Source organism: Mytilus trossulus, chromosome 5, assembly GCF_036588685.1.
Source record: "Mytilus trossulus isolate FHL-02 chromosome 5, PNRI_Mtr1.1.1.hap1, whole genome shotgun sequence".
NCBI lineage: Eukaryota > Metazoa > Mollusca > Bivalvia > Mytilida > Mytilidae > Mytilus > Mytilus trossulus.
This window is the reverse complement of record NC_086377.1, coordinates 60,351,235-60,363,943: the sequence shown is the minus strand read 5'-3', so window position 1 is coordinate 60,363,943 and position 12,709 is coordinate 60,351,235.

Genomic DNA, 12,709 nt, shown 5'->3' with positions numbered 1-12,709 from the left:
TTGTCTATTATACTTACTAGTACACTTGGTACTGCTACTACAATCAAAAACCTGATAATAAATTGTTCAATCAAGGCCTTTGAAAATAGTGGAATTAATTACTTTTGGAGTGTCAAAAACTCGTTGGAAGATACTTGATAAATTGCATGCATATATTGATGATTTTGAATCTGTTCAAAAGTTTTGATTTTTCTTCTTTGCCTCATATTCTCATCAAGAAAAAATGCACACATCTTTTTAAGTGGGCATTTAAAAATTCAGAATGAGAATACATTTGTTCACAAACTCTTTTTGGTCATTTTTTTTTATGAGACAAACAATTTCAATCAGACATGCTTAGATACTTTATCTGCGCTTGAATTTTTACTTGATAACATTTTTGTTCGCTTTGGAGATTCCGTATATCGTCAAGTTATTGGAATTCTAATGGAGACTAACTGTGTACCACTTATTGCGGACCTGTTTTTGTATTGTTATGAGTTATGATAAATGACTAAAATCAGCAAGACCCATCGAAACAACATTTAGAACAAATTTAACAATACTTTAAGATATTTGGATGATATATTGGCTCTCAAAAATGACGACTTCAATATGTATGCTAAAAATTGTACCCTATTGAACTAACTTTAAATAAAGCTACTACTAACAATGACCACTGCCCTTTCCTCGATCTTAACATATATCATTAACGGGAAGCTTAATACTAAAATTTATGATGAAAGAGATGATTTTTCATTTCCTATTGTTAATTATCCATTTTTAGACGGTGACATTCTCTTGTCACCATCTTTATATGGTGTTTATATATCTCAACTTGTACGATTCGCTTGTGTATGTAACAACGTATTAGGTTTTATAGCGAAAGAAATTGTTATGTATTACTGAAAAATTATTATACCAGGGTTTTCAATCTCACAAACTATTCGAAACATTTAATAAATTTTATCATCGGTATACAGAAATCATTCGTAAATATAAGTCAACATGCAGACAACTTATACCTTCAGGTATTTCACATCCAGTCTGTTGTGGTAATATTCTTCACAAAGCACACAAATGTCAGTATTCACCTCTAAAGCTAACAAAACCTTCAAACAGACTTATTAAGAAGGGAACTAGTTACGATACTGTTGTAAGGTCATTAAAGATTGCATATTTTGGCTGATATTGATTCACTTATAGAGTCTTTGCATTGGAATTAAACACATTTCTTCTAAAACCAATTGTTTGCAGGTTATGTTCTCCTTATCTATATTTCATGATGGTATACTACTAAACCATTAACAGGAAGGATTGTGCCTGATATTCATACGATAAAGACATAATCTTTTAATCAGTTCGAATGAGGTCTGGAGCTGGCATGTCGGTAACTGCTAGTAGTCTGTTGTTATTTATTTATTATTTTCATTTTGTTTGTTTTCTTTTATTTCACATTCTGACATCAGTGTGTGTGTGTGTGTATTGTTGCACGTTTGTTTTTTTTCTACATTGGCTAGAGGTGAGGGGCGGAAAGGGATGTACCTTTCTCCTTTCTCTCACCCCTTCTCTCCTTTATCCCATCCCTCTTCTCCTTTCTCTCACCCCTTCTCTCCTTTATCCCATCCCTCTTCTCCTTTCTCTCACCCCTTCTCTCCTTTATCCCACCCCTCTTCTCCTTTCTCCCACCCCTCCTCTCATTTCTCTTTACCCCTTTCTCTTTTCACCCACCATGCATCATGAAAAGACAGCCTACAGGATGATAATTTCTAAAGAAATCGATAAAATGTCTTGTTTCCATGATTCGTCCACTTCTTGTCCTTTCACAAGATAGAAGTGTTGTTTCTTCTGCTTCAAAAACCTCTACTACTTTTTCACTGACTGGAGCTGCCAGCATGTGTGCGTTGATTTTGTAACTCTGATGGTGCATCACGCAATTTCCTCATGATTTTTTTAAAAGTATAAATCCAAACTATAGAAACGCAGGATAATATGTTAAAATACGGGGATTTTTTTTAACACTATATTAGTGCAATTTTGTTAAGAAACAAATTCGTTTAAAATGGTGGCCGAAAAACCGGTATCCGAGCCCCAAGTCGATCCGGCCCCATAATAAAATATGAATAAACTATATTGATTTGAGGTGGTACCTAACACTACAGGGAGATAACTCTGTAAAATCAGTTCAGTTCAGTTCAGTTCAGTTTCTTGTATATTCCTCCATTAAATGTGGAGCACTACCCAAAGGGTATAGTTTGAGCAACTATTTACACCTTAAAACATAGGGAAACAATTAATTATATTATATACAGATGACTGAATTTGGTTATAATGATCACTAAATAATAGATATCATAATTAATTCATAGGATTCTCATCATAAAGTTTTTAAAAAATATATAATAATTTATATGTGCTAGGGTGTAGGAAAGTGTTAAAAAAACAACTGCATATACATGTATTTACAAGAATTAAAATGGTCAAAAGTTTAAAATTACTTATAATCATAGCTGAGAGTGCTATACATATATCAGGAATAATAATGAAAATTTCCTGTATGACTTATGTAAAGTGGTTGGGGTTTGGACAAAATTTAAGGTATAATATGTACAAAAATTTTCTTTGCAGTTTAATTTCTATATGGAGATCTTGCCATTACTCTTTTTAAATTATAACTGATATCTTGCAATTTTAAAGTGAGGATTTATTTTAAAAACTTATAAGCCGTAAAATAGTTGGATGGTATACTATTTGTAAGTAACAATTTTAAGAAGTTTACTTATTAAAATTGTTACTTACAAATAGTATACCAGCTAAACGTTTTAATTACGTTGTGTTGTTAAGGGAATATAAAGCTTCTCAATGATCAAAATTGGTGTTGTCAAATTGCTATATAACCAGTGTAATTTTTCTGACAAAACGGTTGGTTCAAAATTTTTGAAATTTTTATATTTTTGTTATAGGGTTAAAGCAAATACCTTGGCAAAATTTTATGAAAATTAAACGAGCCAAATAAATTTTAGTAAAAGTGTTGGGTACCACCTTAAGAGGAATTTGTGACAAATTTTGACAGTATAAATGGAATTTGAAAAAAGTGTCCGATGATGGATGACAACAGCTCTAGGTAAGTGAAGTATTGGAGTACCAGTTAAACACCGTGTATCATCAGTACAGCGGATATAGGTACTAACTAAACGGGCATGATCGATTTTGACCTTACACAGTCACGAAACACCAGCGAAATCGCGGGCATATACAGCTTGTGAACTGTTGTAGGATGATTTTTTGTAAAAGGTTATGGTATGGAGAATTTAAAAGATATCAAAAGCCCTCTCCCTTTTTCCAAAGTCCGATATTTGTTTCTTTTCTGTTAAATTCAATTCTGATCCCGAAATCCCGGGCTTACAACCATGTAATCCCGAGATGCAGAATTTAAAGAAATTCATATCCCGAAATCGAAAAATATATTCCCGGATCTCGTAAGGATCAATTCCCAAATCCCGAGCTTAAAAACACCCGATCCCGCCGCCCCGAAAAAGGTCACACCTCCCTCTAATCTCTACCTTACTTTCTTTTTTGCCAAATCACTATTTTCCATTTCAACAATATGTTTGTATAACACTTTGTTCATGTTGGTTTTTTTTTGTAATATCGAATATAGTCAATATATTTTCTTAGGGAGCTACCATTTGATTTGTATGGGGGGGCTAGGATGAAAAATTTTGTCCTGCATTTTTTTTTAGCTGTAATCTCTGTCCTGCCTTTTTATTTTTCACTCTGTTCGGTCCTGCCTTTTTTTTTTTTAGTTTATCCTGTCTTTTTTTTTACCTAAATTGTCGTCCTGACTTTTTTTTTTTGCAAGTGTCTCATCCTGCCTTTTTTTTTTACTCAAAACTCCTGTCCTGCCTATTTTTTTCAAATTTCATCCTAGCCCCCCCCAAAAAAAAAAATCAAATGGTAGCTCCCTTAAATTTGACAATATTTTGAATAGTTGTGTGGTGTGTTTGTATATTTTAGTAGTGCTGATATATATTTAACAGAGTGAAAACGTGCATTCAATGTCATTGTTTTGTTATTTACTTGCAATAAAGAATAATGGATACTCATATAACTTGTTTTTTTCTTCTCCGACACTCACATAAATAAACGAACAGTTTTACACGGCCACTTACTGTAAAAGGGTCACCTTTGCAACACTACAATAACATATACAGGAACTTGCATACGCCGTACAACGGTACATATAATTATAATATTTGCTCATCAAGAACAAATGCACTATCTCATTCTTTTATATACGTTTTAATATAATAAAACCCAATAATCTTGAAAAATTGTAATAAAAACATAATCAACCTAGTTGATTTATACTCATCTAAAGAAAATATTTTTCAAAGGCCTTCTTTTTTTTTCCTTCTTTTTTTTTTTTTTACCGTACACCATTAACATTATATCAAAAATCATAAAAAATGATGAATTACAATTAATTTATATCTTTATTTTTATTCCTTATAAAAAAATATATTTTTTAGTGGGGCCGGATCGACTTTACATATGGGCCGGATCGACGTGGGGCCGGATCGACGTGGGACGGATTGACTTGGGCCGGATCGACCCGAAAGAAAGCGGAAACGCTGCTTGCAAAAAAGAAAAAAAGAAAATTCTTTGGGGAAATAATACAGATATATTTATCGAAAATACATAGTTCTAGCAATCGTATAAGCGCAGTTTACACAGGACAGCAACATCGGAATGAGGAAAAGTTAACAAACTTTTAAGGCTTGTCATTTTGGGATGTCAACTCTTTATTAATGCATACCCGTTGGAACGAAATAAAATTAGATCATTCAATCCCCGTTACATATTTTTTCACTCAATTCCGTATTTCAAAACAAATCATTTCTTGGAATTTACAATCCAACGATCCATTAAATAAAACCCAGTGGCCAACAAAAAATGAATAGTCGGTGCTTTGATGAAGGTAAACCCAGAAAAGCGCTCTGAACGCCAAAAAAAAAATAAAGAGATATGATTGTTTGCCTTTATTTCTTCGAATGCAGAAACCAACAGAAAAAAATACATTTTAACATCATTTTGGTTCATGTTACAATCTACACTTGGGTGTACAGGGATGGGTGTGTTTTGTTGTTGTGTTTGACATGCATTCGGCAATCCTCGGTAGAATCCGCTACTCTCACGGAATCGGCCGAGTTGAGACGAATGGTTTGACATGGTGTTCAATTGATGATTTCCGAACTATATTCCACTATGAGCTACTTATTCAAAAATAAATGTTGTCACCAAATGCTTTGAGTCATAAACGCTTATTATATATATTGGTCCCTCGGCAAAATATTGCGATCATACTGTTTTACCCGTGTCCATTTGATCGCCTGTTCCTCACTTAATCGGTTTAAATGGGATGTAGCTAAGGGTTTATACAACTTATTTCGGAGTGCTATATTTTTTTGTGTGTCAACTTTAGTATAAATATATGTAGGACTAAAATTTATGGCGGGTTCCAAATCTGTGGCAGATTCCTAATCTATGGCAAATGTGACGTTACAAACGCCAAACAACTCAAATCTATGGCAGATTTTTGTTTACTCCAAATCTATGACAGATCTTGTGGAAAGGGTACCGTATAACGTCACAATTGAATATACCGCCATATTACATCTTCGCCGCAGATACGATGGCGGAACCCATAGATTTGAACACCATTCAAGATATAAAGACATTGCCCTGGCAACAATTTACGGGTGGTTTAAGAGAAGATGTGACATATTATCCCGAAGATGGACCAAATGCACTGTACTGGCAGAGTCCCGCGATGAATTATGGTGCCGCTATTTTAAGTAACGCATATTTTAGAAAAAGGGTTTTTAGAGCCCTTTATAGTTTGCTGTTCAGTGTGAGCAAAGGCTCCGTGTTGAAGGCCGTACCTTGACCTATACTGGTTTACTTATAAATTGAAACTTAGACGGACAGTTGTCTCATTGGCACTCACACCACATCTTCCTATATCTATATATGAATTTATCATTTATGATTCGTTTTTGGTTGACCATTATGGAATGTATATTTCACAATTTTTTCGGCTCCCGTTGTCGTATTTTCCCTCTTGCTTAAAACAAGTCATTGGTCGAAAATGTACTGCATTGTTTTCCATTTGAACAAAACTTGCCATTGATTTGGAAACAACATAAATCCGCCGTAGATTAGGAAACTACCAAACTTGCCATAGATTTGGGATGGCATGACGTCACATTTACCATAGATTAGGAATCTGCCATAGATTTGGAACCCACCATAGATTTGAGTCCTACATATATATATTCGAAAAGTCCGCATATTCAGTCAGGACTTTTTTTTTAATTTGGTATTTTGAAAATATAATATAGGCACGCATTACCGACTTCCTCCATCTACAGTGTACAATTTCAAGGTGGAACTTTTATAATGCATCGATCCCGATTTTTTTTACTTATAGAGGATGAATGTATATGTTCTCAGATTTTTTTTTATTATATCATTTTTCACGATTGATAATGTTGAACTAACCCAAACATGTGATTCTTCCGGCGGGAGTCAAAATCGCCCGCTTTTAAGACCCTCTTCCGTTCCTCCCGTTAAAATTTTAAATCTTCCGCTTTTTGAAAATGTCAACCTCGAAAAATTTTCAGTAGAAATTTTTGTTTACAAAATAGATACTGACAGAGAAAAAGTCCGAAAAGTCCGAGAAAAACGGATGTTTCCTTTAACCATGCTAACAGTTTGCAAGGTTGTCATGTATTATTTTATCTTTCACTTTTATATCTGACGGAATGTTTTATTAGTACCTTTTTGTATGGCTGCATGAGACACAACAATATCAAATTGTATTGTATCGTACTGAACATGTCTGAAATATTTGCCACCGGACATTTGTCAACCTCAAATCAATCATTTCTTATTGTATTTAAAAATCACTGTTCACTCAATCAACTTTTTGAAGCTGAATGTGCACCCTGTTAGCTGGATATAAAACTAAAGTTAATGTGAATCGAATTCGAATTACGTGTGAACTCAGCATTTATAATAGGAAATTTATACGAAAACCAGACAGGTTAAATGAAAACAAAATAACAAACATCTGCGACCGTCCCAAGTAAGGCTGAGGTTCGGCTACCAATAAAACCCGGTCCAATTCACAATTTTCTACATAAGAAAATGCCTGTACCGGTTGTTATCAATTTGTTTGATTTTGCGGTTTGATTTCGGACTATCCGTTTTTTAATTTCCTTGGAGTCGGTTTTTTTAGGTTATTTTACTTTCTCCTTTCTCCCACCCCTTCTCTCCCTGTCTCCCTTTACCGTTTCAGCCCTCTCAGAGGTAAAGGGGGAGGGTTGAGGTCTCAAAAAACATCTTTATTAAGCCCGCTGCAATTTTGCGCCTGTTCCAAGTCAGGAGCCTCTGACCTTTGTTAGTCTTGTATGATTTTTTATTTTTAGTGTCTTGTGTAAAACTCGGAGATTAGAATGATGTCCATTATCACTGAACTAGTATACAGATTGGTTTAGGGGCCAGCTGAAAAACCGGGGTTGGGAGATTCTCGTTACATTGAAGACCCATTGGTGGCCTTTGACTGTTGTCTGCTCTATGGTCGGGTTGTTGTCTCTTTGACACATTCCCCACTTCCATTCTCAAGTTTAAGGGGAAAATTCAAATGACATGCATGAAATCGATTGATAAGCAGCCACGATTAAATGTAAAATAAATTGATTCGTCTAGCGCAGCTGGATACAACCAGTTAGAGCAAAATTGCAACAATATTCGCGCTTCAGACCGGTCTGAATTCGGATGTTAATTTGATATTTGACATGTACACTTAAAAGGATTCTGACACAGAATAACTGTACAGCGTCAAAGAACATAAAAGTGATTGTATGATTTGAATTTACATCCAATATTTTTTAGCTTTTGTGCAATACAATACTATTAAAAAACTATGCTGTTGTGATATACCACTTTCGAGTTCATCCGTCACCGGAAAAAAATCGTCAATTATTCGCGCCTTTATCAACATCATTTGTGCGTTTAGGGGCGTCGTCACTTCCATTCCAATGTTGAGCGAGTGGTTGGAAATCTATAATTCTATATTGTACGAATTATTCGGCAAATTGAATTCTCAAAATTGACAACCAGCACTGCTGTCATTAAGGAATTATTGTCAGTAAGTACCTACAGAACAACCATCATTTCTAGTTTATCCTACACAATGACGATCACTAAGACGCTTGATGACCGTTAATAGTGCAGGGATACAGGCGACCCCCTCTATCTGGTAAATGACGTCATAAAGGTGCGTATAATTGACGATTTTTTTCCGGTGACGGATTAACTCGAAAGTGGTATATTAAGTCCCCCCTCACACGTTTGTGCAATACACTAATCTACTGTATGTTTTTACATGGCAACTATGGCATCATTCACAATGTTCACATACACATGATACAGCTTCAAAAAATTAAATATAAATAAATTGAACTTGCTTTTGAAATATAAACTATATTTCACTAATTCTATGGGAATTTATCCCTTTCCGAACCCATTGTATAAATATAGATTCTTACATTGATACCAGTGGATTATCGGATTTATCCAATCGAGATAGTTAAATTATCAATTTTAAAGTTCGAGCCGCCTCGGCGAGTACTTTAAAATTTATAATTTAACTATCGAGATTGGATAAATCCGATAATCCACGAGTAACTATGTAAGAATCTGTTTCTCTAATGATTAAAAAGACATTTTCTTTTTTTGTTTACCGAAAATCCCCTTCGAGTGCCTTTCACATTGCACGAAGTTGTCGATTTCATTAACACCTGTTATCATATTTTGATTCATCCAGTCAGCCAAAAAGGTCATGACCCTTAGAATCATCCAATGATCTTTTGAGATCACCAGCAACCACACGTTGATTAAATTTTTTATACAATGGGTTCAAAAAGGGATAAATTTCCATAGAATTAGAGAAAAAAATTTAATCAACGTGTGGTTGCTGGTGATCTCAAAAGATCATTGGATGATTTTTAGGGTCATGACCTTTTTAGCTGACTGGATGAATCAAAATTTGATAACAGATGTTGATGAAATTGACTACTTCGTGCAATGTGGAAGGCACTCGAAGGGGATTTTCGATTAACAAAAAAAGGAAAGGTCTTTTTAATCAACAGATTCTTACAAAGTTACTCGTGGATTATCGGACTTATCCAATCTCGATTGTTAAATTAATAATTTTAAAGTCCTCGCCGAGGCGGCTCGGACTTTAAAATTGATAATTTAACTATCTTGATTGGATAAATCCGATAATCCACTGGTATCAATGTAAGAATCTATATATATCATGTATATTGATGATATTGCTTGTGCCAGCAAGCTATTTTGCCATATGTATTCAATTCAGATATATTCTAATTTAATAGAGCCGGCAAAATAGCAATGCCCTTTTTGTTTTATATTGTTTTGAACTTAAAGGCATAGGTAATGACGTTGCTAAAGAATATTGTTATTTTCGCGACTTCAAACTTAGTCCAAATAATTATGACGTCTTGAAAGGCTATTATATTTTTTGTTCTTTGACGCAGTCCAAATAATTATGACGTCTTGAAAGGCTATTATATTTTTTGTTCTTTGACGCCGAACAAATAATTATGACGTCTTGAAAGGCTATTATATTTTTTTTCTTTGACGCCGTACTTCGGCGTCAAAGAACAAAAAATATAATAGCCTTTCAAGACGTCATAATTATTTGGACTACTTCAAACTATGACTTATCGGCCGAAACAGTTGTCACCTGATTTTTATCATTCAAACTTATTTAACTTGAAAACGAGTTTATAGACCCCTATGTTTAAAAATTCTATTTTGTTTGATTACGTACGAAGAACATGTGTGCCAATTTTCATGAAAACGTTGATCATTGAATTTGTCTTCTCATAAATTTCTTACTTTTTTCTTTAAAGGGATGATATAGGTGGAGGGAATGAAACTAACGTCATATTAGTTTCGAGATCCCCTACCTAAATAATCTGTAAGTTCCTCCTATGTCAGGCGAACCACCATAACGCGGTCTAACTAATTAGCGACAAAAAGAATTTTAGCGACAAGAAGAATTATTTTTAGCGACAAGAAGCGACATATTTGTTTTTAATTAAAATTACTTATTCCAAATATCAATACAAGGACGTATAACTAACATACGTCCTTGCAAATATATATTAAAAGAACATACAAAAGAGAACATTTTTTGCGACAAGAAAGTTATTATTGATAGAAAAAATTGAAACATTTATTCACATAATATTTTATTATTTACTAGTATTATGTATAACAGCCAGTATAACGTTTAACCAGTTGTATTGATCTGTATTCTGAGATTACTTTTCCTTGTGTTTTTGATGATCTTATTTATCTTATAAATTGTGTTAAAAACTCTTTTCGTACAACCAGAGACATATATACACATATATGTATATACTGTTTTTTTTATAGTTAGCAGCCCGATGTGAGCCGAGGCTTCGCGTTGAAGTACGTACTCTGACCAATAATGATATACTTTTACACATTTTGACTTGGATTGAGAGTTGTCTCATCGGCACTCATGCCACATCTTCTTTTTGTCGCATATATCTGTACCAGTCAATCTATATTAAGGTTGAGAAACTACAAGAGTGACTTGGGAATATAGATATGATCCAACTTGTTAAGTCTTCTGATCGTCAGTAAAACCCTTGACAAAGTAGGTTGTAAAGAGAGGCCAAAGCTCTCTGCAAATTAAGGACCCCTAAAGTTTAAATGTCCGTGCATATCCAATTTTACCCTGTTCAGACTGTTGTTCAATTGGAAGACCAAATTCCATTTATGGTCGACCCCATTACTGGACTTTCCTGTTGTATGTGTTTTCATAATGTAATTTGTTCTCTTCCTAAACATGCGTAAACTATTTGTCACTGGACATTCAACAGCTACATTGTATACTAGCAAGTAAGGAAACAGCCTTTATGATAATCAACCCTTATAATCAAATGATAGCTCAATTATGCAACAAAGTGGCGAGTCTTGGAAAAATCTATGTAAATTAAGTGTGTTTTTTTTTTATCCTACATGGAACTTTTTGAAGTGATTTGTAAAGTGTATCGATGTAAATTAAGTGGTGTTTTTTTTTTTATCCTACATGGAACTTTTTGAAGTGATTTGCAAAGTGTATCTACGATTTAGACAAAAACATAACTTTTTTATTCAATTTTTATAAAAGCAGATTTTGAAACATTTCGTTATAGACAGTCAGTTGTCTATTTTTTTTAGAAATAACCTCAAAAACAACCCCGGAGTATTATTGACTTGCAATTTGTTTGAGGCCTCATTGTGACTTTAAGATGAAGAATAGCAAAAAAAAGCGCGGTCAGTGGCGGATCCAGGAATTTTTATAAGTGGGGGCCCACTGACTGACCTAAGAGGGGGCCCGCTCCAGTCACGCTTCAGTGATTCCCTATATAAGCAACCCATTTTTTCCCAAAAAGGGGGGGGGCCGGGCCTCCTGCCCCCCCTAAATCCTCCTATGGCGATTCCATTGCTTGTTGTGTCTTTTACTGTGCCTATACTTATGTGTCATGTATATCATAGATACCCCATATCCATTCAATATTCTATTAGGAAAGCAAGATTTTCCGCCGAATAATTGTGTTTATCTTTGGGTATTCGGTCTTCCTCCACCAAAAAATATTGGCCACTACGGTGTAGCAATGAGTGACGAAAGTGGCGTTAAACACCAAAAATTTGTGAACATTGATGGTAAAGATTGCTATTAATTTGAGTTTGTTATGTGAACATTTTTGTATTGGGAGTTATCTTCCCTGGTTTAAATCGTAGTTGAATAAGTTTTAGAACGGATCAATCCACAACTTATTCAATGTACCGTGTCAAGCTTTATGATTAAACACATAAACACATTGGCCACTATGGTATAGCAATGAGTGACGAAAGTGGCGTTAAACACCAACAATTTGTGAACATTGATGGTAAAGATTGCTATTAATTTGAGTTTGTTATGTGAACATTTTTGTATTGGGAGTTATCTTCCCCGGTTTAAATCGTAGTTGAATAAGTTTTAGAACGGATCAATCCACAACTTATGCAATGTACCGTGTCAAGCTTTATGATTAAACACATAAACACATTGGCCACTACGGTATAGCAATGAGTGACGAAAGTGGCGTTAAACACCAAAAATTTGTGAACATTGATGGTAAAGATTGCTACTAATTTGAGTTTGTTATGTGAACATTTTTGTATTGGGAGTTATCTTCCCTGGTTTAAATCGTAGTTATATAAGTTTTAGAACGGATCAATCCACAACTTATGCAATGTACCGTGTCAAGCTTTATGATTAAACACATAAACACATAAGACATAATGTAACTTGCATATAAAGTATCAGGATTAAACACACCAACATAACTTAAGGTACCCTGTCAAGTTTTGTGATTAAACACACCAACACAACTTAAGGTACCCTGTCAAGTATCATGATGAAACACATCAACACAACTTAAGGTTCCTTGACCAATATTAGGACTAAACACATCCACTCAACTTAAGGTACCTTGACCAATCGTAGGACTAAACACATCCACCCAACTTAAGGTACCTTGACCAATATTAGGACTAAACACATTCACCCAACTTA